We start from the raw sequence: 26,848 nt of genomic DNA, 5'->3' as shown, positions 1-26,848 counted from the left end.
TAGAGTAAACCTCGGTACAGGGTCTAGGGTGCAGAGCGCCGGGAGGGCCTGCTTTGTCTCAGCACCAATGTTATTCATTTAGTGGTGCTGTTTACCGTGCTAGAAAAGCCACGAGGTACAACAAAGCCCACTATAAGAGTTTACTAAGGGGGGTGGGGAATAGAAGGGGGTGCTGAGACCCATGGAAAAATCGTGCAGGAAGAGAAGAGGGATATGTGGAACCCGCTTTTATAGATTTCTCCCACACATGAGCATATGGGCTGACATAGCCACATCACACATGCGCATAGATTACGTGATCATGCAGCACACGAACTGCATAGGATGTAAGGCCCTGGGGTTACTAAACATCTTGCCAGTGCACACACGCTGTCATGTAGCTGTGGGAGTGGCTAGGAATTCTAACAATGTGGGTGCTGGGAATTGAACCCAGGTCCTCTGGAAGAGCATTCAGTGCTCTTAACCACAGAGCCATCTCTCCAGTTCAATGTTTTTCTTTTCAAATTTAAATTCTTTTTATTTCTTCCTTTTGTCTATTGCTCTGGCTGAGAACTCAAACACTATACAGAGTAAAAATGGAGAGAACAGAAGAAATACTTGTAGTGTATCCCCATTTGGTATAATGCTGAGTGGGTTTGCTGTGATGGACAGAAGGCCATCACACTCAAGCATTAACAAGAACACAGGCTGGACTGGTTGTCTGTGGGATGAGTAGGACATCATCGGAGAAACAAGACGCAGCAAAGAAGTTGGGCTGTGATGGAGGACCTGTGAAGACCTCCAGCTGCCCTACCACAGTCATGCTAGGGCTGGCAGGACCCTGCAGAGTTGATACCAGCTGAGGTGAGGGAGCTGGGCCTTCACCTCCCAGACTGTCAGTCACTGGCTGCTGGCTGGTTCTGGAATGTCTTCAGTCAAGTGTTCTCTAAGTAGGGTTGCCCATGAATTCTCATGGCAACATTCTCAGGAGCTTAGGGGTAAGATCTGCTTTCCCGAGGAGTGAGCTTAATGGCCATGACTTCCATGTTCCAGGACCAGGTGGGAAGAACAGACCCTGAAGCTTCCAATGATGAAAGATGCAGCTTGCCCAGAGGGACAGAAGATGACCTCAGAATGCTCGAAGAACATTAGATGCTCAAATGCAGCCAGGTGTAGTGGTACTTGCTGGGAACCCCAGTACTGAGGTTAGCTGAGGCCGGAAGATTCTTGAATGCAGGGCCAGTGTGGGCAACATGGTGAGACCCTGTCTTAAAACAAAAACAAAAACAAAACCCAACCAACAAAAAATAACTGCAAATAAAACAACAACAAGTCATACAAAACACTGAAGGTCTTTCAAAGTCCTGAGAGGCTGGAGAAACGGCTCCATGGTTAAGAGCATTTACTTGGAGAACATGAGGACCAGAGTTCATATCCTAGCACCTGTACATCAAGCTAGGTGTCCCATAAATGTCTGTAACTCCAGGTCTGAGGGATGGGTGTATACAGGCACACCCAGCCATGCACACTCACACAAACAAACTTTTTTTTTTTGAGACAGGGTTTTTCTGTGTAGTTTTGGTGCCTATATCCTGGATCTCGCTCTGTAGACCAGGCTGGCTTCAAACTCACAGAGATCTGCCTAGCTCTGCCTCCCGAGTGCTGGGATTAAAGGCATGTGCCACCACCGCCCGGTGAAAAGTGACTCTTAACCTAGAATTCTATCCTGCCAGATTATGAGTCAGATGTATGGGTATAATAGAGACATTTTAGATACAGAGTTTTTACTTCTCTCTCTCACTCTGAGAAAGGATCTCATATAGTCTAGGTTAATCTCCAACTCACTACACACCTGAGGCTATGTAGACTAGGCTGGTCTGGAACTCACTTTGTAGACCAGGCTGGCCTGGAACTTAGAGATCCACCTGCCTCTGCCTCCTGAATCCTGGGATTAAAGGCGTGGGTCACTCCACCAGGCCTGGCTTGGAAGTCTTGAGAATCATGCCTTCACCTTGCTTCTGATACCTGGGAATTTGGGGGTGCTCCACCACGTCTCCTGCCTTTGGGCAGTTTCTCAAGAAGCAGTTTAGCCAGGGGTCTGGTGTGACTGCAGGTGTGTCCAAGGGAAGCCGGCCCAGCTGGAATGAGAGGCTGTAGGCAAGGCCTGGAGGGAAGTGTATCTTGAACCATATAGTATTTGTGCACGTGTGAATAGTCTGTAAAGTTACAAAGGAAAATGAAGAATGATTGTAAAGTCAAGACTACTGGGTCTCTGGTAGGAGGTAGGAGGGCAGGAGAGATGACTCAGTGGTTAAGAACACGGACTGCTCTCCCAGAGGACTTAGGTGTGGGTCCCAGCACCCACACTGAGCGGTTCACAACTTCCTGTAATCCCAACTCCCCAGGATCTGGCCCCTTAAGGCTCCCTTTAGCCTCATCTTGCACCTACATTCAAGTGCACACACCTACACATATCTCCATCTTAAAAATAAAATTAAAAAAGAGGTAGGGGCTGTGTCCAAAGGAGGACCTTTAGAGGTGCTGGCTTTTATTTTGTGATCTGGTTGTGTTCTAAAATGTAGACATTGGCTTTAGAGTTCCACGTAACTCCTCCTCTGCCCCTCCCTTACCTTTCCTCCCTCTAGACACACACACTCATCTGCCATTTTCTGTGTTTGCTTTGTTTTAGTTTTGTGTGTGTGTGTGTGTGTGTGTGTGTGTGTGTGTGTGTGTGCGCGCGCACATGTGCATTCACGAGTTTGCACACATCACATGTGCAAGGGTGCCCATGGAATCCAGACGAGCACTGGCTTCCCAGGAGCTGGAGTTACAGGTGGTTGTGAGCTGGTCTCAGAGCCTGGCTTGGGTCCTCTGGAAGAGCAGCACGTGCTCTAAACCATGAGCCATCTCTGCGGCCCCTCTGTTATATTTTAAAATAAATCATTTAAAGACAGTGAGGTTGTCTCCAGCTACACCACCCTAAAGGCTCCTGTCTTGACTGAAACCAGTCAGGTGTGGTGGTATACACTTGCAATCCCCAAACTCGGCAGAGCAAAGCGGGACTGCCAGGAGTTGGAGGCCAGTGTGGGCCGCATAGTGAGACCCTCCCTATCTCTAAAGTGAGCACTAGAGCAGGGCATGGTGGCATACATTTAGAACTCGGGGGGGCAGAGGCAGGAGAATCACTTCAGGAGGCCCTGAAGCAGGAGGCCAGCTAGGGCTATACAGTGTGACCCTGTAACAAAACAACAAAACAAAACCAAAATCGAAACAACCCCAAATCACGGGGCTGGAAAGATGGCTTGGAGGTTGAGAGGAATGAGTTTGCCTCGCAGAACCCATATGCGACCTCACGACTGCCTGCAATTCCAGTTCCAGAGGAACCTAATGCTGCCTTCCTGCCTCCTCAGGCACCGGGCATGCAGTGCACAGACAGAGGTAAACATCCATACACATAAAAAATAAAATAAAAACCCCAAACTAAACCCAAATTAGCAAACAAACAATAAAAGCCAACCAAAAAGCGCCTCTACCCTCCCAGTCCTATGAAGGTATTTCTTTTGGCCTCAGAACACAGTGGAAAATTCCCGAGACACTATGAGTTCTTTGAATAGAGAAAGTTTGGGAACTTCCAGTATATGAAAAGTCCCTGGCATGTCCCAGGTGCTCAACAAACGCTAAAAACTACGTAGGAGCTTTGTACAAGGGAGCACATTTCTCCCAATTGTGTTTGTGGCTGTAGTGGAGACAAAGTCAGAATGAACAGCAGTTTGACAGCAGCAGCCGATGCCTGGAGAATGTCAGCTGACTGAGCAAAGGTGCTAAGAACAGAGGATCTTCAAGACACCAGAGCAAGACCACCAAATGAGTAACCCTTGTCTCATTCCCACAGCCTCTACTTGGCACAGTTCATCAAACCAGAATTTGTTCTCTCCAGAGGATTTTAGTGTTTGGTTCTATTTTATATCATTATATCGTTCTGTTGTGGAAATTGCTGCTTAAAAATGTTCCATAGATGATGGGTGGTGGTGGCGGCGGCGGCGGCGGCGGCGGCGGCGGCAGCGCACGCCTTTAATCCCAGCACTTGGGGGCAGAGGCAGGTGGATCTCGCTGAGTTTGAGTCTAGACTGGTCTACAAAGCAAGTTTCAGGACAGCCAGGACTGTTACACAGAGAAACCCTGTCTCGAAAAACCAAAAAAAAAAAAAAAAAAGGAAAAAAAAGTTCCGTAGACCCCAACAGGTCAGGAAACTGTTGGCGGCAGTCTGGACTGAGTTAAAAACAGGCCTGGCTATATTATGGAAGGTGTCTCAAGTGTGAGCTGCATTATAGAAAAAGCAAATCAGCCATTGTTTTAAGCTAGTTCACTGAGCACTGCTGCTTTTGAACCATTACAGACCCAACAACAAATGATAATCTCCCGACAGTTTGGAATTTAGAAATTACACAAGAGCCGGGATGTGGCTCAGTGGGCAGAAGGCAGCCTGAGCTGACCGGTCTGACCCCAGCCCTTCTTAAACAAGGCATGGTGGTACATGCCTGTAACCCCAGCATCGGGGAAGCAGAGGAAGGAGATCAGAAGTTCATTCTTGGCCACGCGATGAGCTTGAGATCAGCCTGGGATACAATAAATAAATTCATAATAATTTAGAAGAAAAGATACAATTATCTTCCCTATGGTCTGGAGCCAGACCACCCTCCTCAGTCAGCTCAGTATTTTCAACAAGCATGGCTTTTGTTTCTTGTTTGTAAACTAGCTCTTAGGTAAAAGCTAATAGCTTTTAAAAAAAGTATTGCATTTTATTTATTCGTGTATGTGTATAAATGTGTGCATGGACATGTCAGTGTGCACATGTAGAGGTCAAGAGGACAACCTGTGGAGTGGTTTCTCTTCTGCCATCCAGGTCTTAGGGTTCAGGCTTAGGTCTGTCAGGCTTGGTGGCAAGTGCCTTTACCAGCTGAGCCGTCTTGCCAGTCCCAGGGTTTACAGCTTTTACCTGGTGGGAAAACGTCGGTCTCCCAAACTGTGTCTCCCTCCCTTCCTGTGGCTTTAATCACTAAGCAAAGCTTTTGGAGCATACACTCCTTTGTTCTCCGTCCTGTGGAGTACGAGTGTTCGTAACAGGAAGACAGGTTTATTGAGTACTTTATTCACCCCCCCCCCCCCCCCCCCCCGACTGCAAGCCATAAACTTGGACTTTTGTTTGAGCATGCTTACTTGCTTTTGTACAGATTAGGATGTCTTTTGGCAGTGTTTGTGAAAAAAATGGAGGATGCCGTTTATGAGGATAATTTTTAGAAAATTAGTTGTTAAAACAACAAACAAACAAAAAACAGAAGCTAGCTGGTGGTGGTGGTGGTGGTGGTGGTGGTGAGGCAGAGGCAGGAGGATCTCTGTGAGTTCGAGGCCAGCATGGTCTACAGAGAGAGAGAGAGAGAGAGAGAGTTCCAGGACAGTCAGGGCTACACAGAGAAACACTCTCAAAAACCAAAACCAAACCAAAAACTAAAACCAAAACCAAAAACCATACACACACAAAACAAAACAACCCCCCCCCCCTCAAACCAGAGGCTGTTTCTTCCCAATATTTCTCAGATTTTAAAAATTTAGACAGGATCTCAAAGGGCTGAGTGGTGGACACCTTTAATCCCAACACCCAGGAGGCAGAGGTAGGTGCATCTCTGTGAGCTCCAGGCCAGCTGGTCTACAGAGTGTTGAAGACCCTGCCTCAAAGAAACGAAAAATTGGGCTGGATGTGTCGGCCTCGCAAAAGTAGGGGGACTTGTGAGTTCGAGGCCAGCCTGGTCTACACAGTGAGCCCCAGGATAAGCAGAGCTATATAGAGAGACCCCGCTTCAAAAACAAAGAAACAAACAAATTCAAAAAAAAAAAAATGGGACTGGAGAGATGGCTCAGCGGTTGAGAGCACTTTTTGCTCTTGCAGAGGACCCAGGTTCTAATCCCAGGACCCACACAGTGACTCACAACCGTGTAACTCCAGTCCCAGAGGGTCCCCACCCTCTCTAGCCTCTGCAGACACGGCTCTTGGTGCACAGATATTCATGCAAGTCAAACAGTCATACACATACAAATAAAATAATAAGAACAATAAACAATAGACAATAGATCTGCCTGCCTCTGCCTCCCAAGTATTGGAACAAAGGTGTGGCCACTATGCTCTGAATTCATTCTCAGAACTTTTTTTAAATTATTTTTTGTCTTGTTCCCTCTGGCAATTCCACTGCAAGTTTAGAAAAAGATTAAGAATTCACTTGCGCCGGGCGGTGGTGGCGCACGCCTTTAATCCCAGCACTCGGGAGGCAGAGCCAGGTGGATCTCTGTGAGTTCGAGGCCAGCCTGGTCTCCAAAGCGAGTACCAGGAAAGGCGCAAAGCTACACAGAGAAACCCTGTCTCGAAAAACCAAAAAAAAAAAAAAAAAAAAAGAATTCACTTGCATCATCCCTTCCTATCTACCCCATATGTAACAACCTGCTGCAGATGGTTCCTAAATAATTGGGGGGGGGGGGGGGAGGGTATGTCGACCTCACAAGGGTCTTTTAGTATAAATAGGTACGCTTATTGAAAAGTGTGAGAGAAAGATCTGTTGTTGCCATAGCTACCCATTTTCCTTATATGAAAACCAGAGGCAGTGAGGGAAAGTGGGGTCACATACACGTACTCTTTGTTCCCGCAGAGGGTTAAAGGCAAGCTTTGCCCGGAGTAGTCAGCCAATGGGGGCTTATCCTGATGAGGTAATGCTTTCAGCCTTGGCAGCCCTTCTCACTGCCTGGTTTTCTATGGGAGGATGGGAAGGGATGTTTTCTGGAGCTTGCAAGTTGTCCTGCAACTTCCCTGACGCGGGCTCCCTGACGCGGGCTCTGGCAGAGCCGGTGTGCCGGAAGCAGGGGACCGCTCAGAAGTGGCCTCGCATCCCTTCAAGGACTGGAGTTCTTCTCAGCAGTGAGAACAGGGTTGCCAGGACAGGGTAGCCTTCTCCGGGCTGAGTCAGAGGCCTCCAAAGTCACCCCCACCCCCAGCCCCGACCCCGAGGGGCTTTTCTCCAGCTGTCTTTTCTCTGTGGGTTTCACTTTGCCCCCCTCCCTCCCCTGAAACTGTGTGGTGTCCTAGATGCAAGAATAGACGTTCTGGTGGTTGTTTTCTGTTGCTGTTGTCTCGTGCTGGGGCCTGAACCTTCATGCCTATCACAACGTGCTCAACCTGAGCTAATTTTTGTCAGTAAACTTCGGCCACTTTCCTTCCACTTAGACAAAGGAGCGAGTGGGCATATTCAGTATGGGTGAGCTGTTGGGAGTTTTTGGGGGAGAGCGGAGTGCTAACTTTGGTTAAGATCCCCCTTTCCTATCTGAAACCTGTAATGTTATGTTTTTCTTTTCTTTTCTTTCTTTCTTTTTTTTCTGAGACAGGGTTTCTCTGTGTAGTTTTGCGCCTTTCCTGGATCTCGCTCTGTAGACCAGGCTGGCTTCGAACTCACAGAGATCCACCTGGCTCTGCCTCCCGAGTGCTGGGATTAAAGGTGTGCGCCACCACCGCCCGGCTTTTTTTTTTGGTTTTTCGAGACAGGGTTTCTCTGTGCAGCTTTGCGCCTTTCCTGGGTCTCGCGCTGTAGACCAGGCTGGCCTCAAACTCACAGTGATCCGCCTGCCTCTGCCTCCCGAGTGCTGGGATTAAAGGTGAGCTTCGCCGGGCGGTGGTGGCGCACGCCTTTAATCCCAGCACTCGGGAGGCAGAGCCAGGCGGATCTCTGTGAGTTCGAGGCCAGCCTGGGCTACCAAGTGAGTTCCAGGAAAGGCGCAAAGCTACACAGAGAAACCCTGTCTCGAAAACCAAAAAAAAAAAAAAAAAAAAAAAAAAAAGGTGAGCTTCACCACCGCCCGGCTGACGTTTTTCTTATTTCCCTCACCAGCACTGCTGGCAGTTTACATGTTTTCATTATTATTGTGTGTGTGTATATGTGGGCATGTGTGCACATGAATGGAAGTGGCTGCTTCCTGAAGCCGGTGATAAAACGATTTGAAACAAGGTTGCTGTAAACATCTGTCCGCCTTTCACAAAATGAGATTCTGGGAGCTGAAGGGAATGAAAGTCTGTCTACTCCTGGGAAATTGGTTCTTTTTTTGTGACTTGGTTTGACTGCTTTAAGGTAGGAGAATCACCACGTTCTCACACATCCATCCATCCATCCATCCATCCATCCATCCATCCATGCATACATACATACACTATAGCACACATGCATCACATACAAATATACATACACCACAGACCCACACCACACATACACATACGCTACACCGCATACCACACATATATACAACACACACACACACACACACACACACACACACACACACACACACACACACACGGCCTCCTTTGCCATCCTGGTTTCTTTCCAACTCACCCCACCCACCAACTGGCAGATATCTCGCCCCTCCTAGATTAGATTATCACAGGAAAACAAAAGACCAGGAAGAAAGGAATGATAAAAGTCATGAATGCTGCTGGAGTTTTCCCAGGGCTCCGGGCTGGATACACAATCCTACCACCCTTTACTGGATGAGCTGGATAGCACGATTGGGAACAGGAACGTACTTTGGAAGCTGGAGTATGGTAAATGGTGGTTGTGAGATACCTGGATCTCCAGAGCCTAGCCCAGGGCCTAACACTCTTTTATAATTATTGGAAAGTTTTAATTAGATAGAGGTGGAAAGCATAGTTTAGTGTGCTTTCATGTATCCATCAATCAGTTTCAAACAATTTTCAAATTTCTCACACGGCTATCTCTCTAATGTTCCTGGAGGGAGAGAATTTAGCAGTTTCTCAGATGTGAGTCATATGAGCCTTCTCTGTGAAAGACAATGATTAATATGGCAGGTTTTTTGTATTTTATAGATTACTAAGATTTCAAGAAACCACAGCAAAGAAACAAAAACCAAACCAAACCCATGTGCTTTTTTTTTTTTCTTTTAGAGGCAGTTTTGCTATGTATCACTGGCTCACTGGCTAGTCTGGCCCAGGGTGACCTTGAACTCACAGCAATTCTTCTGCCTCAGCATCCTGATTGTTGGGATTACAGGTGTGAACCACACACTCAGAGGAGATAAGAACAGTCCTTTCATCCTGAGCTATTTAACGAGAGGATTATACAATAATTACTCTGATTGCCTAAGAAAGAAGAGGCGGAGACTGTGTATTTGTTCTTTACACCTGTGACTGAAAGTTCACCAAGGGGCCGGAGAGGTTGACCTCCATGGTTAAGAACACATACTGCTCTTGCAGAGGACCCTAGTTCAGTTCCCAGAACCCACAGCAGGCAGCTCACAGCCACTGGAACTCCAGCTCCAAGAGGGCTCCAGCACACCCCACTACCACATACACATAATTTAAGATAAAATAAATCCTAAAAACATGTCTCCAAAGACCATAATTCCAGCTACTTGAGAGGTTAAAGTAGGAGGATTGAAAGTTCAAGGCCAGCTTAGGCAAACAGTAAGATCCTGTCTCAAAAATAAAAAATAAAGCATGTAGGGCGGGGTGGGGTGGGGGCGGCGCTGGATGAAACTCAGTGAACAGTAGTTGTCTAGCATTTGAAAAAAAAAATCAAAATAGCCCAGGACTCCGTCTTAAAGGATTATAACACAGTTGGGGGAGGAGGTTAGACATCTGAAGCTTATTTGTCAGGCTCTGGGTCCCCTGCTCTGACTCTGATGCTGACTGAATGGAGCCAAGGTCTCTATGTTTCTCGGTGTTCCCATTTTATTTATCTTTGACCCTTGTCCTGTGGGCTGGTTCTTTATCTTCTGAGGACAGAGATAAAATAGCCAGCTAAGGCTAAGTCTGCCTGAACAGCCTTTTGGGCCGCGTTCAGCTTTGTTCCGGAGAAAGGACCGGATGATGGAAAGTCTTCCATTGATATGGATTGAAATGCCAAGCTGCTGGGCTGAGCTGGGTGAGTGCCTTCCCTCTGAGGTCTCCCTGTGCGTAAAAGGAAGTTTTGGGAAATGGCAGAGAAAGTGGAACTTTTAGAGTAAAATGACTAGGGTTTGATTAGGCTAGAGGTGGCAGTGCATGTCCATGCTCTTAGCACTTGGGAGGCTGAGGCAGGAGGATTGCCGAGTTCCAGTGCAGCCTGTGCTACACTGCAAGACCCTGTTTTAAAACAGAAAACCTCGTCTAAGGTGGTGGCTGGCTCACTGCCAAGTGCTCTGTGTTCATGATCAAAATGAGGAAACTGAAAGCAGAAAAACAGGCAGCAAGGACGGACGGACGGATGGACGGAGGGAGAATTCACTGGGCCACACTGCTGACCCAGGAGCAGATTTGCCCTCACTACAGAAACTCGGTACAATGCACGAAGAAGCTATTGCTTCTGTTCCTCAGCCTAACTAGACGACTGTATGCCAGGTGTGGTGACTGGGAGACTAACGCAGGAGAGTGACCGTCAGTTTGATGCCAGCCTGGGCTACATAGTAAGTTCCAGGCCAACCTGACAGGGTGAGATTGTGTCTCAAAAGAAAACAAAGAAAGAAACCCTATACAGTATCCGCGGTTGGTCAAAGTTCAAGCAAATTTTAAGTGTTCATTTGTTATTGTCTTGATCTCCTTTTCTTTTTAAGATGTATTTTATTTTGAGACAAAGTCTCCTATAGCTCAAGCTGGCCTTAAACTTGCTATATAGCTTAGGATGACCTTGAATTCCTGATCCTCCTGCCTCCTCCTGAGTGTTGGAATTACAGGTGTGTGCTGCCACACCCAGGCTAAGTGCCTGACTTTTCTACCTTGTTTTACTTGGTTGTTAGGGATTTGCTCTATGTATATCTTGTATATGCATGAATATACAAGCACATCACAGCACTTTCTTCATGGAAAAAACCCGAAGCAACTGTAATAGTTGGACACATTTCTGTGGAATATATGTAAGAAGTAGATGGAAGCCCTGGAGGCAAGCACCTTTAATCCCAGCACTTCAGAGGCAGAGGCCGGCAGATCTCCGAGGATTTGAGCCCAGTCTGGTTCCAGATTAGCCAGGGCTATGTACGTGCATACATACATTGTACGATCTCACAATAACCTTCACAAGGGTTACTTTTGTAGGAAAGGGAATAAAATTCAGAGATGAAAGCCTTTTGGTGTGTAAAAACTTCCTTCGTTTTTTTTTTTTTTCCCAAGACAGGGTTTCTCTGTATAGCTTTGTGCCTTTTCCTGGAACTCGCTTTGGAGACCAGGCTGGCCTCGAACTCACAGAGATCCGCCTGGTTCTGCCTCCCGAGTGCTGGGATTAAAGGCGCGCGCCACCACCGCCCGGCGTAAAAACTTAGTTTTGTATATATGTACATCACATGTGTGCAGGAGCCTGTGGAAGTCAGATGAGGCATCAGATCTCCTGAAAGTGGAGTTATAGATGGCTGTGAGCTGCCTTGTGGATGCTGGGAACTGAACCTGGGTTCTCTGGAAGGGCAGTTAGTACACACTCTTAACCACTGAGCCATCTGGTCAGCTGTCTTCCTTTGGCTTTTTCAGACAGGGTCTTATTCTGTAACTCAGGCTGACCTCAAACTCATGGCAATTCTCCTGCCTCAGCCTTCCAAATGCTGGTATTCCAGACATGAACTGTAATACAGGGCATCCTTACATAGCCCAGGCTAGTCTGGAACTTACTATGTAGACCAGGCAGCCCTCAGATTTGCAGTGACCCTCCCACTTCTACCTGAGCGTTGAGAGTACATGTGTGTGCTAATATTCTTGAGTCATGAGAATTTCGTTTTTTGTATGTTGTTATTGTGGGGGGGGGGGCACGCGCCCATGGGCAAGCTAGATACTGTGAACCTAGGGCCTTGCATATACTAAGCAAGTACTTTATATCACTGAGCTACACCCCCACCTCTCATTGCCCATTTTTAATTGTTCTGAATTCCCAATTACTATAACATGGTCATTGTTTTGTACCTAAACACAGGAATATGTATTACTTAAAACTTCACTCCATTTATTTATTTATTTAGTGTGTGTATGGGAACATTTGTGCCACTGTGTTTGTATAGAGAACAGAGAACCACTTTTCTCCTGCCATGTGGGTACTGGGATGGGTTGTCAGCCTTGATGGGCAGGCACCTTTACCCGCTGAGCCATCTTTCGGGGCCCGTACATTATTTTTGTACTTGAAAAATAATGATGAAGATGGGTCTGGAGGTACACACCTTTAATCCCAGAACTTGGGAGGCAGAGGCAGGCAGATCTCTGAGTTTGAGGTCAGCCTGGTTTTCAAAGTGAGTTCCAGGAAAGCCAGGGCTACACAGAGAAACCATGTCTTGAAAAGAAGAAAAGGGGCTGGAGAGATGGCTCAGAGGTTAAGAGCACTGGCTGCTCTTCCAGAGGTCCTGAGTTCAATTCCCAGCAACCACATGGTGGCTCACAACCATCTGTAATGAGATCTGGTGCCCTCTTCTGGCGGGCAGGGATACATGCAGGCAGAATACTGTATGCATAACAAATCTAAAAAAGAAGAGGAGGAGGAGAAAAACAGTGATGGTGTGAACTGGACTGTCTCTCTAAGACCCTCTTTAAATTCTTGCCTAGATCTAGCTTTACAGTTGGGTGAAGCTTGGCATTTCTTCATCCCAGACGCATGAGAAGAACTCAGATTTAAGAAGGAAAACTTAAACCACAAAGAACCAGATAACTAGAAGAAGAAAGAAAGAGCAGGGGGAAGCAGGGCACAGTGGTACAGTTCTTACGGCTCTTGGAAGGCAGAGACAGAAGGGTCAGAGTCCAAGTTGCTCAAGGCCCGCTTGGGCTAAATGAAAACCTGCCAATAAAATGTAAAGGAAAATGTCCTTCTTATGGTTGTTGGGGCTTGCCTTATAGGGCCACTACATTCAGATGAGGTGTGCTAAAGATGACAGATTTGCCCCCCACCTTTAATGTTACCCCAGGCTCCTGAGGACTTGGAGGAGTGGAGCTCTGGCCCTGTCAGTTCTGGCCTCTTCCAATTTGGGCATTCATTTTCCTGGTGTTCCTTTTGCACGCAATAAGCACATTGGTCCTTCTCTAGCCTCTTCTTTTGCAGGAGATTCTGGCTTCCCCCTCTGGGGTCTCTCTTATCCGTCTCCCTGAGAGCTGCCCCTGCTGCTCAGGTCTATCTTTTATTCTGCTTTTCTTCTAGCGTCAAGGTTATCATGAAGCTTCTGAACACGCTCCAATAGCTGGGACCTATTCATACCCTCAAACCCTCCTAACCTCTGAAGTTTCTTCCTACTATCTTGGGAGACTACGTAACAAAAGCAATATTTGGTTGCTCACTGTTTTTTTTTGGCACATCTGGGTCTACAGGCATGAACACCCGGGAAGCCTCAAAGAGGCTCTCAGGAACCACAGACATTCCTGGGGCTCTTGTATTACCTCACTCACCTAAGACAGATCGGTAGCTTTTCTAGCAGCTGCCTCCATTCATCCTAAAAGGTCCTGGCAAAAATTGCCCAGAGCATCCTTAATGGGTCAGTGTTGGGGTCCTAGTCAGGCTGGGCAGAAGTTCCCCTCTGTAGGCGGACTTTTTTGTACCATCAGCTAGCTTCTAAATAACCACACAGAGACTTATTAATTATAAATGCTCAGCCAATAGCTTAGGCTTGTTTCTAACTAGCTCTTATAACTTAAATTAACCCCTATTTTTTTTGTCTATGTACTACTATGTGGCTTGGTACCTTTTATCAGCACAGCAAATTCATCTTGCTTCTCTCCACATCTCCTCTCACTAAGCCCCTCTCCATCCAAGAGAGCTCTCTCCCTACTCACAAGTCCTGCCTAACCTCTTCTTGCCTAGCTATTGGCCATTTAGCTATTTATTAAACCAATGAGAGCAACACATCTTCACAGTGTACAAAAAGATTGTTTCACAACACCCCTCTATCTGGCAGTGATTCCAAATGGCCTGACCAGACTCTCTAGCCAGATTCTGTCTGCTCCTCAGCTATGAAGAGGATGGTCAGGAGCTGTTGGCAATCATCCTAGGTTGGCTGGTGGGTGTAAAAGTGTGTCTTGAGGAGGCTAATGAGAGCCTGAGGTTTTTTAGAGAATGGTGGGTTCTGAGTTTTCCAATTATACAGATCATTGATTGAAAAGGAGATATAAACTATCAAAGAAGGTACAAACTATGAAAGGAAAAGAATGAGAACTACAGGGCTTGGATCCACAGGGGTGTGTGTGTGTGTGTGTGTGTGTGTGTGTGTGTGTGTGTGTGTGTTTTCCCCTAGAGGCAGAATGGGGGAACTAACCCTGTCCCAGGGAAATTTGTCCCAGAGCTCTTAGCCAGAGCCATTCCATCTGTGTGTAGGGGAGAGGGGCCCGAGATACTATCTGCCCTTCAGTGTAGCCATGGGAATGATTTCCTTGGGGGGGGGGCAGCTTCCTCCAGTGGGACAAAGAGAACAGGCAGAGGTTTAGGTTTCTCTTGGTAACCTGGCCAAAACAAGAGGATTCAGGTCCCCAGGGAGAGGGCATTGGTTTTAAGTCAAGGGGGTGGATCTTGCACCAGAGAAAGCCATTGGCCACTGTATGAACATTGGTCAGGGTGGCCAGAGTCTCCAGTCACCACGTTCCAGACAGCCTGAACTAGCTGGGGATCCAGAGATACATCACTGGGCCACCCAACTGCCAAAGAGGCTAATCTATTTCACAGAAGGTCCGGAGTTTCCCAGACGAGATACAGAGACCATGCCAACTTCCTTGCAGTGTTTTAACATATACTTCAATGGTGTCTTGGGACTACCACTTCCCCTCCTCGTCTTAGTTAGGGTTTTACTGCTGTGAAGAGACACCGTGACCACAGCAACTCTTATAAAGGAAAACATTTAATTGGAGCTGGCTTACAGTTTCAGAGGTTTAGTCCATTAGTGTTATGGTGGGAAGCATGGCAGTGTGCAGGCAGACACGGTGCCGGAGAGGTAGCTGAGAGTTCTACATCTTGATCCACAGGCAGCAGGAAGAGATACACTGGCCAAACTTGAGGATCTAAGACCTCAAAGCCCACCCCCAGTGACACACTTCCTCCAACAAGGCCACTCCTCCCAATAGTGCCACTCCTTAGTGACCAAACATTCAAACACATGAGTCTATGGGGGCCACTTCTATTCAGACCACCACACCCTCCCATCGCAACTCCCTTCCAGCCAACAGAATTGACAAACACACAGAGACACAGAGACAGGCAACAAGAAAGACAAGCAGGGGTGGTCACCACACAGACTGAAACCAGGGCTTCCAGGGACATCTCACACATACCTGGACACCGTGTTCAGCCTTTCCTAAGTGTACTTTCCAGGAGGTGCCATAAACACACTCATCTCTGAAGGAGACAGAGCCAGGTGACTTTCTGTAAGTTCCCTTAGGGTAGCGGCTCGGGAGCTCAGGAGTAGAGGTCGAGAAATTCCTGGGGCCCTGGAATGTCTCAGGGTGCACACTCCTAGGAACTGTCCCTTTTCCATGCTGTTGGCCCTGAGGTGGTCTGAGACTCCCCAGTGTCTCAGTGTGTTAGTCTCTGGGGATCTTGCTGGCACCTCCAGAATATTGCGAGGTCATCTCAACTGGAGAACACACACTCTTTTTTTTTTTTTTTTCTTGACATGGTTTTTCTGTGTAGCTTTGGATCCTGTCCTGGATCTCGCTCTGTAGACCAGGCTGGCCTCGAACTCACAGAGATCTACATGCTTCTGCCTCCTGAGTGCTGGGATTAAAGTCATGCACCACCACCACTTCGGGCCAGAACACACACTCCTAAAGAAAAACAAAAAGTCTTTATCGCTGGCTAGCAGCTGCATGAAAATCTTGCCAAAATCATAAAATGCTAGTCCTTACAAAGGTCTTTTATGCACAAAACTCACATCCTGGTTGACACACTTCAGTAAGCAAGAACAATTAGCAAGAAGCAGAACTACAGAACCAAAAAGCAAGGTTAGTACATTAAGGGGCTTTCCTGGATCCTGGAACTATGGATGGGGCCTTTAATTGATTAGGTCTTTGTTCCATTTTGGCAGGTGTTGGCATACCTGACGTGCTGCTGGGTTTTAAGGTCAGAATGGTGCCTCTAACATGATGTCAGTTGTGCTAAGGTCTGAGGACCTGTTACAAATCCACAGAACTGTAAGATACCAGGACATTCTGCCACTTGGTGAGGTCACCTCTTCCTATAGGTTGTACTTCAGCATCACAGCACCCATCTAGCAAACAGGGATGCTGGGCAAAGCGAATGGGAATGAGGCTTTATTTTCTTGTTTGTGAGCAGCAGCTCTGTGAATTAAATGGAGTTGGATTTCGGGTGAAGCAACTCCCAGGTGTGGACAAAGGACTTTCCCCATCCCCTCGATTCTCTTGGCAGCTTCTGGGAACGTGTCTAACAATTAGAGGTACATAATTCTGATCTCCAGTACAGGTGAGCAAAGTCAGGTTAGAGAGGGAGCTGTGTAGGGACACAAAGCCAGCTCCGTGAATGTAGGTTACTCAAGAGGAAGTCAAAGTCTTAGGCATAGTCACAATGCATTCACAACAGGCAAGAACCATGTCCTGAAGGTTAGAGTTCAAATGCAGAGTTTACCGCTGTTCCCAGCACTTAGCAGCAGGCCTGGCATATTGTAAGTGCTCAGTAAATATTGTTTACTGCATGGATACTCCAGGAGAAAGGAACAATAAAGAAAACAAGAAACAAAGAGCAAAACCTTCCCATAAAGGCCCAGCTGGTAGCAAACCCCTTTAATCCCAGAACTCTGGCAGTAGAGGCAGGTGGTTCTCTAAATTCTGGGCCAGCCAGGGCTACACACTGAGACCCTGTCTGAAAACATATACACACACAAACACACATTAAAACAAATAAATATAAAAATACAGCCGGGCGGTGGTGGCGCATGCCTTTAATCCCAGCACTCGGGAGGCAGAGCCAGGCGGATCTCTGTGAGTTTGGGGCCAGCCTGGTCTACAGAGTGAGATCCAGGACAGGCACCAAAGCTACACAGAGAAACCCTGTCTCGAAAAACCAAAAAGAAAAAAAAAGAAAAAAACCAAAAAACCCCAAACCAATACCCCCCTACTATAAAGCAACACTATATATGGGTGCACTCTCTTCCTTTTAGTTTTTTCTTTTCTTTTGGCTTGAAGCAGGGTCTCATGTCGCCCAGGTTGGCTCTGAACTTGCTGTGTATCAAAGGCTGTCCTTGAACTCCTGATCCTCTTTGCTCTATTCTCAAATGCCTGTATTACAGGCCTGGGCCCCCACACTAGACTCTTTCTTTCTCTGAGACAGGGCCTCACCATGTAGACTTGATGGCCTAGAACTCACTGTGTAGATCAGTTGGCCTTGAACTCAGAGTTCCACCCGCCTCTGTCTCCTGAGTACTGAGATCAAAACCATGAGCCACCACACCTGGCTGACACTCTTAGGCGTTGGACGAGCGTTTCCACAGTGGTTGTCCTCATTCTACCCTTGCAGCGGGACTGTAGTAAGCACTTGCCTATCAGTTTGCTACAGGCAGGGCTCGGATGAGAGATGGATGAAAAGGAGTCCAGATGGTCACATTCCAGACCTCAGGGCCTCCGAGGAAGAGATGGGCTCTGCAGAACGGTAAGACCATTTCAGGCGAAGAAGGCAGACAAAGTTTTATTGTTTTGTGAAGGTCACAATCTGAGCCTCTATAAACTTTGTTTCCCCTCCATGGATACAAGGAGAGGGAGAAAAAGAAAGGAACATCTATTCACTGGTATTCATTTAACTTATTTATTTCTGACAATGTTGTTAGATTGTAGAAAATAGATGATCATAGGCATTTCATCAAGAAGCCAAAACAAATTTGTCTACAGCAAATGCTCACATTATTGTCATACAAAGAATTCCAAATTATTAGGCCCAAACTGTGGACTTGGCAAAGATGAGCATTACTGTTGATTGTTCCAGCTCCTCCAACTTGATGTGGCTGGCACCAGGGGCTCTAGGAGTGAATGTAGCAGCTGGAATCCACTTTGTGTTGGCTTTGGTCCTATTCCAAAGCCTTTCTATTTCAGAGGGATGTATGATGAAGCCTTTTCAGGGCAGAGATCACTAATACTACTCCCCAGCACTTCATAATTAGTTGCTCAGGAAATATGTATTAGGACACAAATGACACAAAGGTTACCTTGGGTTGCTAAGGGCCAAACAGTGTCTGCCTTTATTTGGGGTGCTGGCGTGGGATTTGGACACTCCGGAACAGTCCCTTCTCTTTGCAGCTAGTAATGTTGTTTTGTGTTTATGAGGAACACACATTCTTGCACTGGTACAATGGTCCTGGGCCAAGTGGCACAGACAGACTTCTTGTGCATCCCTCAGAAGAGGCAGCAATGCTACTCTCTAATGGTGAGTGCCCCTCCTTTATTGGAAGACTAGTTTTGATGGGTTCTTAGTCTTGCGAGCTAAGTTTGATGGACTGGGATAGCATTCCACTGCTCTTGGAGAATCAGAGCTGACAATCTCCTTCCCCATTTGGTAACACCTCCATCCTTTCCCCAGACAGCTTGTTTTCACATCCGGATCTAGAGCCTTGCCTTGTTCTACAAGCAGGCAGTGTAACCACTATTCTAATTAGGGAAGATCTTTTTTTTTCTTTTTCCCTTCTTTCTTTTCCTCCCTTTCCTTCTCTTGCCTCCCCCTCCTCCCCGCATCCCCAGACAGGGTCTTTCTAGGTAGGAAGGCTAGGTTTGAACTCACTTTGGATCCCAGGCTTGCAGTGATTCTCCTTTCTCAGGCTCCTGAGCACTGGGATCAAAAGTGTCTATCACGATGTCTAGCAAGAAGAAAAAATGCCTTTGAGGTTCAGTGGATTTTAAAAATAGTACCAAGAAGCCAAGTGTGGTCCAAGAGTTTGGGGGTTCTTGGTTTTTCATTTGAAAGCAAATTGACTAGGGATAGGGTATACAGGATACAGTTCTGGGTTGATCCCCAGAATAAAATAGGGCCAGGTATGGTGATGAACACCTTTAACCCCAGCACGGCATAGAGAGAGAGACAGAGGGGCAGAGGGGTGGGGGTGGGGTAGAGGGAGAGAGAGAGAGAGAGAGAGAGAGAGAGAGAGAGAGAGAGAGAGAGAGAGAAAGAGAGGCAGAGGGGTAGAGAGAGAGGGGCAGAGAGGCAGAGAGACAGAGCACGAGAGGGAGAGACAGAGAGAGAGAGAGAGGCGCAGAGGGAGAGAGAGACAGAGAGAGACAGAGAGGCAGAGAGACAAAAGGATCTCTGTGAGTTCAAGGCCAGCCTGGTCTACATAGCGAGCTCCAGGACAGCCCTGACTACATAGAGAAACACTGCACAAAAAGTAAAGCAAAACCAAACCACAAAGCACATAGCCAGACAGATGGACACACGTTTGGTGACTTCTGGGAAGAGTTTTCACACAGGGACCAATCCCTAGCAATAAAGATCTACAGAAGCAAAGTACTTCCAGAAATGTTTTCTGGCCCCAGAGCAGGAGAGGAAAAATACTACAGCATACTGTTCACTGAACACCATCTGATATACCAATTCACATTAGCTTTCCTATTTTGCCAAGAGAGACCCTCGGGACTTAACCAGAGCCATAAGGCTACTAACAGGGTCTAGAACTCAAATGCAAGTTTTCTTATGCTAAGTTCAGTATGTCTATGTACTAAATGGTTGTGTATTTAACTTTTTAAGTTATAGAATTGGGGATAGAAATGTCTTTTTGTGCTTGATAACTCCTATGGCTCATTTCTTATTAACATGGCTCTGAAGATATCAATGGCAATCTTGACTGAGCAAAACTAAACCCACTCTAGCACTCAAACAGCTTTGGGGCTGGATGAGATCAGTAGGGACCAGGGGGACAATCAGTTCTGAGTTTCCTCTTAGCAGGCACAAGCCTGTTCCATCGTGAAGGACTCAATTCTACCAAATGAATGGAAGGAGTCAAGAGGTCTATTTTCATTCTCTGCATGGGTTGTAGGTGACAGGAGACACTGAGGTCCCGGGCATATGTATGACCCTAGGAGGCAGATGCCTGGCATCCAGGACATGCTCTCAGCTGCAGCAATTATTCATCCCCCTCCAATGATCTGATGCCCAGCCTTACCTCTGAGATACACATTACTTGAGTTCAGGGAAGTTGGACGGAATACTTGTTTTACTGGGTGAAAAGTAATCTCAAAAAGAAAAGGTGAAAGATAGTCCCTTTCTAAGAATAACTTTCCTCATCTGGATTTACTTGAGGGCTCCTTAGAAACACACAGGTTGCTCACTTCTCATCCTGACTAAATAGTTATAGTTTCGACACTAGAAATGTATCAAAATATGAGTTCTAGCCCAGCATGACAGCATACACTTGTAACCCCAACACTCAGGAGGTGGTGAAGGCAGGAAGATCAGGAGTTCAGGGCTAGCCTGGTCTACAAGAGACTGTCTCAAAAACAAAAGACAAAAAACAAAAACAAAAAGACCCCAAACCGAGCCATGACTTCTACAGCTATATATAGGTTAAGCATTCATAAGAAAAAAATCTATGTAATTTTGGGACATGACTGTCAAGCTTATAGAAATGTATTATATCAGAAGCTATAATCTCAGCCAAGGGAGGTGGCTTACCTGGCAAAACTACTCGGGGCCAAGTGTGTGAACCCCACGACCCATAGTTTAGAAGAAGTGACTCCCCCAAGTTGTCTCTGACCTCCACACAGGTGTGTGCCTCCACGCCCAAGTAAATCAGTGTAAAAGAAGTTACGGTCTCCACTGTGGAGCAGCCTGTGCTGTGTACGAGATTCAGCAGCGTCCTTGGTAGTTACTACTGGGTCTGCTCCATGTTTACCTCCCAACTACATGTCTATACACTGCCTCCAAACGTCCTGGTTGAGAACTGTTGTTTAACTAAAGCATTTATGTATTATGCATGTGCTTAGGAAGGGGGTCAGTGTGCTGTGGCGTGAGCGTGGAGGTCAGAGGACAACCTCGTAAGGTCAGTTCTCTCCTTCCACCTTTACATGGCTTCTGGGGATTGAACTCGGGTCACAAGGCTTGTATGGAAGCATCTTGACAGCTGGTGAACTACTGTTTTAAGGGAAGTACCAAGACATTACAACTCTCCCAGATTACCTGCCTTCCCATCACCTCATTAAAGTGAGTTTTGAGGGGCATCCTTTTTAGAAATTCTAGACAACAGCAGGACTACGACACCAACTATAGTTTAGTTAAAAGGTTAAGTAAGAACTACTGAGGATTTCTTTGGGGACTGCGGCTGTATGCCGCCATCTTATCAGAGGCAGGCATCTATCTGCCTCTCACCTCCAGCAGGTGACAGGGGCCCTCAGGGGACCACTCAGTACTTGCCATGTTTTTCTTGAAGTTAGTGGGCATAGTGGGCTTGTGACTGACTCCCAGGGCTGACAGCTATTCTGACAGCAGAGCAGAGGAATGCTGAGTCCCAGCTAAGGTGGGACTGCCCTCCCACGTTTGGGTAAGTTCATGTGAGCTTCCTGTGGTCTCAGTGAAGGCTGGACAGAGATACCGCGGTCCGACACATTTGCAGCATTAGCAAGTTCTTCAAGACACTGCACAGCTGTCATACTAATGTCAGTCAGTCATATTAACTCGTACACTTTACTGCCACCTGCAGGAAAACCAAAGTAACACACACACACACACACACACACACACACACACACACTCAGAGGACTGATTTTGTACAATGATAAGGGTTGGTCCAGGACCTTACATCTTATCCAATAGGGCAGGCCCCCACAAAGATGAACAGTCTTCAACAAGTGGCTGAATGAGAAAGTAAAACTTTTGCTAATACAGTGATTCTGCTCAGATCAAGGGAATTGTGGGTGAGAAACGATGGGAAAGACAGGTGGTGCTGGCCTCTGAAGTTATAAAAATGTCCATCAGGAAAAGTCAGCTTTAAAGGTCTAAGCCCAGGGAGTATTAACTGATCACATGAAGAAAGAAAGACCTTTTTCTGCTCCTTTCTTCCTTCTCTCCCCTCCCTGTGGCTCTTGCTAGTGAGGTGCAGGAGGAGGAGGACTCGGAGGCTTAGAGGCTGTGTTGTTGGGAATCAGCAAGCCTGCTGTCCCCAGCGGGAGACATGGGAAAAGCTTCACCTTTCGTGATTCAGCCATCACAGGACCTTCTATTCGTAAGGGAATCACAAAGCTCATGGATCTTCCGTGGGTTTTCAATTAGGTGGGTGATCTATTGCCACTGTACAAATTCAAAGGGATGGCAAAAGGAAGTTTTTTTTAAATGAAAGAAAAATGTCATCGTGTGTGCATTTGGGGAGTCAGTTCTTTCTTGTCTCTTCCACTTTGTGGAGTCAGGGCCTCTTGTTTCTGCTGCTCTGCCATACTAGGTTAGCTGGCCCCTGAGCTTCTAGGCAATTCTCTGTCTCCATCTCTCATCTTGATATAGCAGTGTTGGGATTACAGATGTACCCAGCTGTCTGTGGGTTCTGGGGACCGACCCAGGGTCTCAGGCTTATGCAGCACATGCTTTTACCTGCAGAGGCGTTTCCATGGCTAGTCTTTTTGCTTTTTGTTTGGTTTAGTTCTGTGAGACAAGGTGCCCTAAGTAGTTCCAGGTTGTCTGTGAACTCACAGTGGTCCTCAGGTCTCTGCCTCCCATTTTGAGATTATAGGCCTGTGCTACTACTTCTGATCAAATTTTTAGTTTAAAAATTATAGCCCACAAGCTCTGCATACTGAACACTCTATATTACTAAGATCCAGAATTCAGCTGGGCAGTGGTGGCACACCCCTTTAATCCCAGCACTCAGGAGGCAGAGGCAGGTGGATCTCTCTGAGTTCGAGGCCAGCCTGGTCTACAGAGCAAGTTCCAGGACAGCTAGGGCTGTTACACAGAGAAACCCTGTCTTGAAAAAACCAAAACCAAACAAAACCAAAGCAAAACCAAGATCCAGGACTTGTTTTCTTAGGCAGGTTCTTGAATATCCCGAGGGAAGATGTTCAGTGAATCAAGTCATAGGTATTTGAAAACCTGTACTTTAATACTAGGATACCTAGAGGTAAGAGGGGGGCTCCCATCTTGGGCTTCACACAAAGCACCTACTATAGCAATTGTGCCAAGAAGGGCCTGTGGAAGTGGGGGCAGGAGGACTTTTTGTTCTCTTAGGCGTTACTCATGACTTTGCTGGCTTATGATTAAGCGTCTGAAGCAGTTGTACTGCCCGTTTTCCAACCATGGACTCACAAAAAAAGAAAATAAGGTAGAGGCTTTATTTAGAATGTTTAAGCTGGTGGAATTCTTTTCTTAAAAACAGCTTTACATTTATTTATGTATCTACTTCACGTGTGGGTCTGTACCACAGTGTGGACAGAGGTCAGAGGACAGGCTGGGGAGCTTTCTCTCTCCTGTGTGGGCCTTGGGTATCAGACTCAGGCCTGGAAGCAAGAGCCTTTACCTGCTGGGCCATCTCATTAGCCTAGCCCGCTGGGATCTTCAATTTTAACAGTTTCATAGGCTTGTGAAATTTCCCACTGTTTTCAAATTCTCTAACTCTAAGAATTAGGAAATGTCTCACAGAAATTAACATGGGTATATTCCCGGAAACCATTATTTGAAGAAAATGTTGTAAAAGCTGAAAATGTTGCCTTTATCAATAGCTCCTTTAAACAATTATTAGTTCCTTTAAGAATTTCATACACTGTATTTTGATCTTATTTACCCTTGCCTCCATTCCATCCAGGTCCCAACTCCTTCCCTACCCACCTAACCTTGTGTCCTCTTTTTTTCTCCACCTTTTTTTTGGTTTTTCAAGACAGGGTTTCTCTATGTAGCCCTGGCTATCCTGAACTCACTCTGTAGACCAGGCTGGCCTTGAACTCACAGATCCACCTGCCTCTGCCTCTCCAGTGCAGGGATAAAAGGTGTGCACCACCACCACCACCACCCAGTGTGTCCTCTTTTTAAAAATTTAACATATATAACATATTTAATTTAAAATGTAAAAGTTTTATATATATAAAATATATATAATTTTTTTCATATATATATGTATATATATATTATATATATTTTTTTTGAGATGGGGTTTCTCTATATACCCCTAGCTGCCCTGGAACTCACTATGCAGACAGACCAGGCTGTCCTAGAATTCAAGAGATTGCCTGCCTCTGCCTCTAGCAAAGCCTAAAGTACCCTGTATTCCAAAGCAGTCTCTCATTCAAGACCAGGCCCGACCCTGCTTCTGAGATGGGATGAGATCTGTCAAGTTCAGGGTGGTATGGTCACAGACTTGCTGGCCTTTTTTGACTCTGGCTCTCATGTTGTCCAGGCTAGCCTCAAAATCACAATACAGCTGAGGATGATCTTGAACTTCTGATCCCCCAGCCTCCACCTAATGAGTGAATCATCATGCATGGGCTCTCTTAAGTCTGTTAGTAAAACTTCTTTCTCATTTCCAAAATGAGACAAACCACATTTAAAGAAAGATACAAGGTTAAATGTAAACTTCATCTTGATTGGGCTACTATGAAAAAGGCTTTAGTCATCAGTTTGGCAGAATCATTTTTTACATTTGTGTGTGTGTGTGTATGAGTGTGTGTGTGTGTGTGTGTGTGTACAGAAGCACACGCGTGGAAGTCAGAGAACAGTTTGTACGAGTCAGTGCTCTCCTTCCTTGGCAGTGGCACCTCCCCTGCTGCGCCCGCCATCTTTGCTGGCCTAGTTTGGCAGATTTGGAAACTAAAATTTCACTTGCTCAGGTTTAATTAGGCTCTGAGGAACTAAAGTGGATAGAACAACTTCAGAATTCAATGGAACCTAATTTATTTATAAATCACACTGAGAATGGACTGAGACCGCACAGCTGGCTGACCAGTCTTCACAGTGTACCTTGGACAATCCCATTTCACTGGGGATGCTGAGACAGGCAGACCCCCAAGAGTTCCAGGTCAGCCTGGGCTACAGAGTGACACTCTGCCTCACAAACAAAACCGTTTTGGTTTTTTTTTTTTTTTTTTTGGTGATGGCGGGGGTACTGAGGATTAAGCTGCTAAAGTGCTTGTCCACTGACCTATACCCCAAAGCTTTGAATCAGGGTTTGGGCCCTGATATTGGGTATATGATCCTGTCATCAGAACCAGTTAACCCTTTTCTGGACAGAGTGGGAGTTCCACTGCATATATGTACATTCGTGTGCATGCACTCACACAAATACTTTAAAGAGTTTGTTTTCAGTTATATGTGTGTTTCTGTGTTTGGTTATGTACCTGTGAGTGTAGGTGCCTAAGAAGAGGGGGCCAGATCCCTTGGAGCTGGAGTTACAGGCAGTTGTGAGCTCCCTAACATGGGCGCTGTGAACCAAACTCGGTTCTTCTAGAAGAGCAGAAAAAACTTTAGAGCAGTGGTTCCCAACATGTGGGTTGTGACCCCTTTGGGGTTGAATGACCCTTTCACAGGGGTTGCATATCAGATATTTACATTGTGATTCATAACAGTAGCAAAATTACAGCTATGAAGTAGCAACAAAGATAATTTTATGGTTGGCAATCACCACACAAGGAACTGTATTAAGGGATCACACATTAGGAAGGTTGAGAACCACTGCTCTAGGGCTCTCTCTTCAGCTCCCACGGTATATTCTTACTCAGATTCTGTGGTTCTAGACTTCTTGTGGACCCCGCCCTTCAGTTATGACAGCATCACCTGGGCATGAGACCTTTAGGTCACAGGTGATTTCAGTCTCTCTGATGAAGTTGGGGAGCCACTTTGGTCTCTGTAACATTTACAGAGAGATCGTTGCATAGGGTGACTTTTTATTTTTATCTTTGTGGGTTTTTGAGACAAGGTAGTCCAGGTTACCTTAAACTCATTAAGTAGCCTAGGTTGGCCTTGAACTCCCAATCCTCCAGCCTTTACCCCGAAAATGCTGGGATCGCAGGCCTGGGGTACCACATCTGGCTGATTACTTTTCATAAATCTTGTGCCAAGGTCTGTGAAATTTTTTTAAAAACGTTTTCCAGGTTACTGACTTCTGACAAAGGCAGGTAGGTAGGGGATTGCGGTGGTTTGTTTATATTATTTTTGCTGTCTTTTGAGGTAGCTCAGGGTGGTTTTGCTCTTGTTGTATAGTCCAGGCTGGTCTCCAAATTGGAGGTGACCCTCCGGCCTCAGCTTCCAGAGTGCTGAGATTATAGAGGGATGCCACCACACCCGTGCAGTGTGGCTTATATTTTATAGAAACGACTATAGTTCACCTGGCCAAACAGTACGTTTTTCTCAATGTAAGTCGTCAAAGCCCTTAACAGAGATGACCTAGTCACATTATTAAGGGTGTGAGGGAGCTGCAAGCTTGGTCTACGTGGGCACATAAGCAAGGTGCCGAGCAAGGTCATAATGCTTGGCTCGTGTAACTCCTGTCTTCCTGCCCTGTAGCTCTGGTATTAGTACCACAAGTTCTCTGCGAGCAAGTGGCCTATTGACTTCCATATCCCGAGCCCTCCCGGCACCAGGCTCGGTTTTCTCTCTGGAGTCTAGGTCAGGTACTTAGGTAGAGCGGGGTAGGGGTGGGATGGGGAGGAAGGGGCGAGGCCGAGCCCCAGGAATCCCTCCTCTGGCCCAGATCGCAGGCAGTAAGTGCTCCCACTTGGGCCGGACGGGCAGCTTCCCGGGGAGGTTTTGGAAATGCTCACCGTCGGGGCTTCCCGAACCTTCCGCGGGGCTTGCTTGGGACACAGCCCCGCAGAGCCCGGGCGCCCTTCAGTTTCCCCTCCGTGCCTCCGATGTCCTCCGGGCCGAGGACAAACCCCCGCGACACCCGCCACCGGGCCCCCTCCCTGCGGCTCGCGCCTGGCCGCCGACCAAGGCACCCA

General features: G+C 46.7%; 1 protein-coding gene and 1 long non-coding RNA gene across 3 annotated transcripts in view; one reads left to right on the top strand and one right to left on the bottom strand.

The window, feature by feature from the left end:
- Positions 1 to 26,821, bottom strand: LOC128112651 (uncharacterized). Of its 2 annotated transcripts, none has more exons than XR_008219082.1 (3): positions 18,726 to 26,821; positions 15,278 to 17,596; positions 1 to 2,195 (listed from the first exon to the last, which is right to left on the bottom strand). It is a non-coding gene; the product is annotated as an uncharacterized LOC128112651 (long non-coding RNA). The 2 variants fall into 2 exon arrangements; XR_008219081.1 differs by lacking the exon at positions 1 to 2,195 and having other exon boundaries at positions 11,192 to 15,769; positions 17,409 to 17,596.
- The window catches only part of Fam13b (family with sequence similarity 13 member B), a 58,905-nt gene continuing 49,961 nt past the window's right edge, over positions 17,905 to 26,848 (top strand). Inside the window, exon 1 of the mRNA XM_052741844.1 lies at positions 17,905 to 18,374. The gene's annotated coding sequence lies outside the window, so the exon portion shown is untranslated. The remainder of the gene's footprint in view (positions 18,375 to 26,848) is intronic.

Source organism: Peromyscus californicus, unplaced genomic scaffold (assembly GCF_007827085.1).
Source record: "Peromyscus californicus insignis strain IS unplaced genomic scaffold, ASM782708v3 Scaffold_17__1_contigs__length_78620276, whole genome shotgun sequence".
NCBI classification, from domain to species: domain Eukaryota; kingdom Metazoa; phylum Chordata; class Mammalia; order Rodentia; family Cricetidae; genus Peromyscus; species Peromyscus californicus.
Note: the sequence above shows the minus strand (reverse complement) of the source record. Positions and strands in the feature narration are given on the sequence as shown.